This window comes from Desmodus rotundus, chromosome 6, assembly GCF_022682495.2.
Source record: "Desmodus rotundus isolate HL8 chromosome 6, HLdesRot8A.1, whole genome shotgun sequence".
Classification (NCBI taxonomy): domain Eukaryota; kingdom Metazoa; phylum Chordata; class Mammalia; order Chiroptera; family Phyllostomidae; genus Desmodus; species Desmodus rotundus.
Genome location: NC_071392.1, coordinates 134,406,833 through 134,413,657, shown reverse-complemented (window position 1 = coordinate 134,413,657; position 6,825 = coordinate 134,406,833). Strand labels below are relative to the sequence as shown.

The following is a 6,825-nucleotide window of genomic DNA, read 5'->3' as shown; positions in this document are numbered from 1 at the left end:
CTACAGTGTCCAGCCCCATATCCTATCTCCCAGGTTTCAGGAAGCAGATTTATGGCTCTCCCCACATCAATATCCATGGCCCTGGAGGTCTCCCACATGGTTCCTAGATCATGAATGCAGGGACTTTTAGCTCTCAGCCTCATTGCAGAAGAGAAATGACCAGTTTGCCCAGCATCTACCCAATGGACACTACTGTTTGGTCAGATTACCAGCTTTGCCCATATTACCAGGTCTCTGTGATGATACATCATTCTGGTGTTCTGGGGGAGTGATAAGACTTATCGCCCAATCTTTGGGTTTCATTTTTATAGTGCATACTGCTAAAAACACACACTGCAGGTATGTTATAATACTTTGTTCTAAGCAATCACAAGAAGGGAGACATTAGAGATGAGACAACAAAGTAGGTTCAAGGAAGGATGGATACCCCACCATCACCTGGAAATGATACTTCCTCAACTTGACATTCAGCTTGAGTTTGTATTAAATTTTTCTGGTATAATATTCAATGATGACTCATATATCAAGCATATCTTTTCTATTCCATGTGTGGCTATCCCTGGTATGTTAGTTTGTTATCTGCCAATCTGAAGACACTGGGAAGAGTTCAGATGCCTTCAATGCCTTTGCCTTCTCATAGACCAATCACCACTTCAAGAGAATGGCAGGCAAGAAGAAACCATGAGCAAGAAAGCCCACCTCATGTCTTCAGCCAGGAGCACCATCAAAGCCAGTTTAGAAGGGAAAGTTGCTGCTCAAAGCCCAAGTACCTAGAGCAGCATTTCTGAAACAATTTTTTGGGCAAAGAGTACCTTTGGTAAATTCATTGAATCCTTCTCAGGGTGCCTTTAAGTGCATTAAGTAAAATATACAAGAGTACAAAGGAAATCAATTATGTCGAACTACAGTTACCAATTTTGTTCTTTATTTTTATTGTTCACCCTACTACAGATGTCCCAAAAATATTTTAAAACAAATTTATAATGTATTAATATTTGTAATATTAATTGGTCATTAAATAGCTGCTATCTAATAATTAACATAACTCTAAAGTCATGTAGAGCATAAACAATATTTGGAGATACCTGCAAAAACCATAACATAATAAGAAAATATGACAAAATAATAGGCACTGCTAATACCACAGTGAGTTGTTGCTGCATAATTGAAGAAAATGCTAATTTGTATTCAGCTTTCCACAAAAATAAAGGTGCAAATTTATATTTTACTCAGGTTTACAGATCTCAGGGGACACCAGGATAAGAACTATTAATATTATCGTTGTCTAAATCCATGATCTTGGCAGCTGTCTGAGCATGACCATCTCCACTTTTCAACTAAGATGACCAAGGCTTGAAAAGTTTAAGCTCACAGCAGTTAGCAGACCCAGCTCTGGAGCCCATCATCTTCTTCTTGTCCCACACTGGTAGGAAGCTATCCTTCCATCTCAGCAGCCTCATCATTGTGAAACCAATATTTCATGTCTTGTTTCAGGAAAGAGAGGAGAACGAGTGCAGAGTATTTCCTGCAGTTCTTTTTTCCCCTTACCACCTCCCTAAAAGCATTCTCAGAGATAGAGGGAAGCTTGGATATATGCAAGATCTTTACCAGCAGATAAATGTGAGGAAAATTCCATTCAGCAAGACCAGCAGTTAAACTGTACCACCTAGTGCCCTTGCTGGGTGACTTAGTTGGTTGGAGCACCATCTCCTATACCAAGAGGTTGAGGGCTAAATCCCAGGTAAGGGCACGTACCTAGGTTGAGGGTTTGATCCTCAGTTGGGGCACCTGTGGGAGGCAACTGATCAATGTTTCTCTCTCACATCAATGGTTGAATGTCTGTCTGTCTGTCCCTCTCTCTTTCTCCCTTCCTCTGTCTAAAATCAATCAATCTATCCTTGGGTGAGCATTTTAAAAATGAAAAAATAAAATAAATTGTGCCATCTAATGTGGGAATCCGAGACTCCCAAAAGTCATTGAGTTTGGTCCTGGTTAATATTGGCAGCATCCAAGGAGCTCTGTGGGGCCCTGAAGACTTAGGAAGTGGAAATATTGCCTCTTGTTCAGGCAGGGCATAAAGCCTGGGCCTTTGTAAATGCCTCCCCCAGCCTTTGAATGCAGAGAGGTGTAAAACTGCAGTCACTTGGCCAAGCCCCAACTCGGGAAATTGCTTTTTGCCTAATGGGACTCCACATGCCTTTTTACTTTGCTGGATTCTGTCCCAGCAGTCAATCAGATGAGCATCTGTGGAACCACCCCCTGGTACCTGGGCCTCACCTCAGTGATTCTTCCCCAGTGATCCCCTCAGTCACCTCAGAGCAGAGCAGAGCTCTGGTTTGGGATGGCACACTGCAGAGATGAACTGGAAACAAAGACAGAGATATCTGGAGCCCCGAATGACTTAGTCAAAGTGTCAACTAGGCTACCAGCCTTACCCAACTTAAATCTCTTTCAGGAGTTGGATTTACCATAGACTAGGGTCTCAATTCCCTTGTGCAATAAAGTCTCTGGTGGAGAAGCAAACTGAGAGCAGATGTAATCCACTTTGAAGCTTTTAAATGGGATTTATAAGCTTTAAAAAAAAATCTGAACCTAGTCATGAACAAATAAGCAGGCAAATACAAATTGAGAGACATTCTGAAAACAACTGACCTAGACTATTAAAACTTGTCAATATCATGAGAAGTAAGGCTGAGGAACTTTTCTAGAGTAGAGGAGATAAAACAGCTAAATGCAATGTGTGACTCTGGGTTTGATCCTGGAGCAAACACATGGAAACAGCTATAAAGGACATTATTGGAACAACTGAAGAGATTTAAATGTGGACTGTGTATTAAATAATAGTCTTGTACCAATGCTAAATTTTCTGATATCAATAATTACACTATGGTTTTGTAAACAGATATCCTTGGTCTTAAGAGATGCACAGAGTAGAGAGGAAGGTTCACATGTCTGCAACTGCCGCTCAGATGGGTTCAGAAGAAACAATTAGATAGTGACAAAGATTCCTTGCTTGACCACTTTAGTCAGGCACCTGAGCCATCTCCTAGGCCCATTTGTGCACTTCCTTATAAAATTCAGTTTTAGAAAGAATCCTTCTAAGTCAGTTTAACCAGAAGGCCCCACATTCTATAGCTGATCACCTCAATTCCTGGCTGAGTTCCTTATCCTCCATCATCCCATAAGTGATATGTAATCACCTTTATCAGTCTTCATCAAGAATACTGTTAGTACCGGATTTATCCTGATGATCACTTAGTAATATATGTCTAATCACTGGATCGTATACCCTAAACTAATATAATATTGCATGTCAACTGTAATTTAAAAATAAAAATTATTTAGAGTCAAAAAATTACATAGTTAATGGAAAATAAAAAGAATCCTGTTAGGTCAGTTTAGCTAGAAGCTCCCCCAATTCCCTTACTCTGATGTTTCCTCTTAATTTTCCATCACTGACCCCCACCTCTGTTCCTTGGCTATAAATTCCCACTTGCCCATGTTGCTGAGTTGAGTCCAACCTCTCTTCCCTACTGCAAAATCCCATTGTCCCAGGAAACTTAAAATACCCCAGAACAGGCATAGGGAACAAAGGAAAAGAAGGAGTAGAGACTGAGGCAATGCCAAAATTTAGGATGCTAAATTGCCCCAGGAGATGCATGGAGGCCTATTTTTGTTGTTAGAAATGAACCACGAGGCACCTCAGTGCCTCAGCACCTCAGCACCTGGAGTCATGGATTCTCCCTGCTGCAGGGCCCACAACAGCCAGGTTGCTGTGGCCACATCGAAAGGCAACAGGAAAAAATTAAAATTAAAAAAAAAAGAAAATTAAAAAAAAAAAAAGAAAGAAAGGCAACAGGATTCAAGACAACCAGCGAGGAACTTCTTCCCAAAAAGGTTCAACTGAATGAAACAGACTTCAAAGTTATGGAATGAGACGAGTTAATTTTAAGATGGAAATAGTATGAAGCATATCTGCAAGCTTTGAAAGGCAGGTAAACAGATTTGAACTCTAAAATGATGCAACTGGCTTAAGGGAGTCAGGATAAAAACTAAAGCAACAACAGGAGTCTGCACACAGGGAAAACGTTGTAATGCCATTAGCAACCAAGGAGCCAAGGAGCAAGAAATGCAAGAGTATATCATTTAAATCCAGTACCTCAAGCAAGTTAAGCAGTTGTGTTGCCCAACGGAGATCAACAATGGTAGACCCCATGATCAACTTGTTTTTCCTAAAAAGGAAAGGTGAATTGGAACAGACTAACAAACTGGAACGAGCCCAAAATGAACTGAGTGCCTGGAAGTTTACAACTGATAGTTAGACAAATCATACTCCCCAGTCCATACTTCCCTGACACTCCAACTACAAGAAAGCTGTGGCATGATAGCCAAGTACTCATTCCACACCAAGACTCAGACTTTTTGAGCCCCCAAAAAGTCACATTCTTATACTTCAAGCTTTCGATATGGTTAATGTAAAACTTACCAGATGAACCTTGTGTTTTAGGTTTTTTCTCTTCCCCCCCTCCTTGCTTCTGAGGCCTGATGGCATGGGATAATTCCACAGAAGTGGCCACCTCTAAAAAATTCCCCTTCTAGAACATGCAGACTCTTAAAAAATGTTTCTGTTTGAAGAAAATAGAGAAATAAAAGTCTTGAGTCTATGGCACACTGTGTCTTTAGTTGAAGAAATGAAAACTTAAAGATTTAAAATCATGAATGGGTCATGTAAAATTCCATTAAAATGTAAAAATGGAATATGAATCACTCTTAACGTTGCGCACAGTGATTCAGAGAGACACTGTATATCAGTTTTGCCAATAGGATTGTGAACTTCGTGATTGTTGTTCAACTTCTTGGTCAAAACTCCAATGAGGTGAATTTTTACTTTAAAGCACTTATTTGCTAAGAAACAACTTAGCAGTTATAAAAGAATCAAACAATACATGTCACTACAAGTAGTTGATATATTTAACCATTTAGTTTGGTACTCTATATTACTTGAATGAGCCTTAAATCAATGTGGTTTTAATTAATAGTTTGTTTTTTGAATGGTTGCTAATACTGTAGATAATCTTAGGACTGCACGAACATGAAGGCGTGGTATCAAACTCTAGGTTTAAACTGTTTGAAGCATTATTAACATTTATTTCACCACTATATTGTACAAGGATGTTGACTGTGCTAAATATTACTACAATTAAACAATATGCCAGTTATTAAGTTATTATCTCTGAGCTTCAAACCCACCCTTCCATATCTGGCTTTGTGATGCTGGGGCTGAATCTCTGCATCCATATTTCTGCTTGGCCAGCTGCCCTTTCTCCCGCCCCATCTGACTCCCATTGGCAAATGCCAAGAGGGTACTAGAGGAAAATGTGAAGATGGAGGAGAGGGAGGGGCTTCTTTCTTCCTGTTCCTGGTTCTTCCTCTCCCTGTCTGTACTGTTCACTCAGCTGTGCTTCTTCACCAGGTAGTGATGATTTCTTCCCACAGCAGCAATTCAATCAAGTGTGTGTTTTCTCCGATACTGGCAGGTTCAGTTTGATTGTGCCCCCTGCTCAACTACCAGACTTTCATGGGGGTCTTCTTCTGAGCTTCTATGTTTTAATAATTTCCAACCTTTTTTTTTTTCTGTTCTCTCATCCTTAGGGGAAGTAATTGTTTCTTTTAGTTGCCACTACCACAATACCTTAGAGTTCTCTTTCTGCCTTTCAGTTGCCCAGCTAACAATTCTTTACATAAAATTCTCTTTGTTAAAATAACTGTGGTTTGGTCTCCTGGCTAGTTCATGCACTCTCTATGAACCAGCATGAAAGCTCTATGTTAGGTATGAAACTGGAAGGAAAAGTCTTCCCCAAAGGCCAACATATTTCTAAGGGATGAGAAGACAACTTTCCAAGACGAATCAGGCTTTATATTTATGCTGAATTGGACAAACATTTGGATCAGTACAGTTTCTTCCCATGAATTGTGTCCCTCCATTCCAAGGAAATGACTTCAGATATCAAGTTTCCCATGATTGTCTCTGACATGCCAGGGGATAGTAGGAGGCAGGGGACTTGGACAATGGAGCTGTCCTTTTCTCCAGGTCTGCCAGGAGGGCATCCACTTAGTAAACAGATCTTCCTTATTTGAGCACTTTTGCAAGTAAGATACATTTCCCCAGATATGCTGGGTATCTGTTTTTGTGCTGGTTGGGTTACTTTATAGCTACAGAGCCAACAGGACATTTCAGATGTTGGCAGAGTTCTCTTGGCAGCTGTAGAACATCTACTTTAATTGTCCCCTGGACCCATGTGTGAGTCTGGACTGGAAAACTGGTGCTGGAGAGGAAGAGGCAGGTTCAGGCAGCTACAGCCACTTAGACCTCAGCTTAACCTCCAAAAGCTGTCTTCTTCCCTTTCCAGGTTAGCCATGGGTCATCTAGCTAAGACACATGGCCTCATTAACTCCATGGCTGATGTCATGTGCATATCCTTCCCACCCTGTCTTCACTAGACTGGAGTCTCCTTGGGAACAAGATTGGGTTTTATTTACATCAGAATCTCTGGTGAGCAGCATAGTACCTGACCCCTGCCAATGGTATTGATGTTTTTTTCTGAGCTGAAACAAATTGAATTGAGTGTGAACATTTCTATTGGAAGCTTTAAGGAAAACAAAACCCCAGCTCTGATCTCCTAGAGCTTATATTGGTTTTGACCTTTCATTTACCTCTGCTTCCCCTTCCTTTAAAAAGAAAAAGAGAATGGGCTGGCCATTCTTTCTTACCTGTGGCCTCAAGATGAGACAACTTCAGGCATGAACACACTTGTCAATCCTCTT

General features: G+C 40.6%; 1 pseudogene; it reads left to right on the top strand.

Annotated features, from left to right (window-relative positions):
• The first annotated feature begins 681 nt into the window (after positions 1-681).
• Positions 682-4,599, top strand: LOC112303626 (pre-mRNA-splicing regulator WTAP-like; annotated as a pseudogene).
• Positions 4,600-6,825: the final 2,226 nt, after the last annotated feature.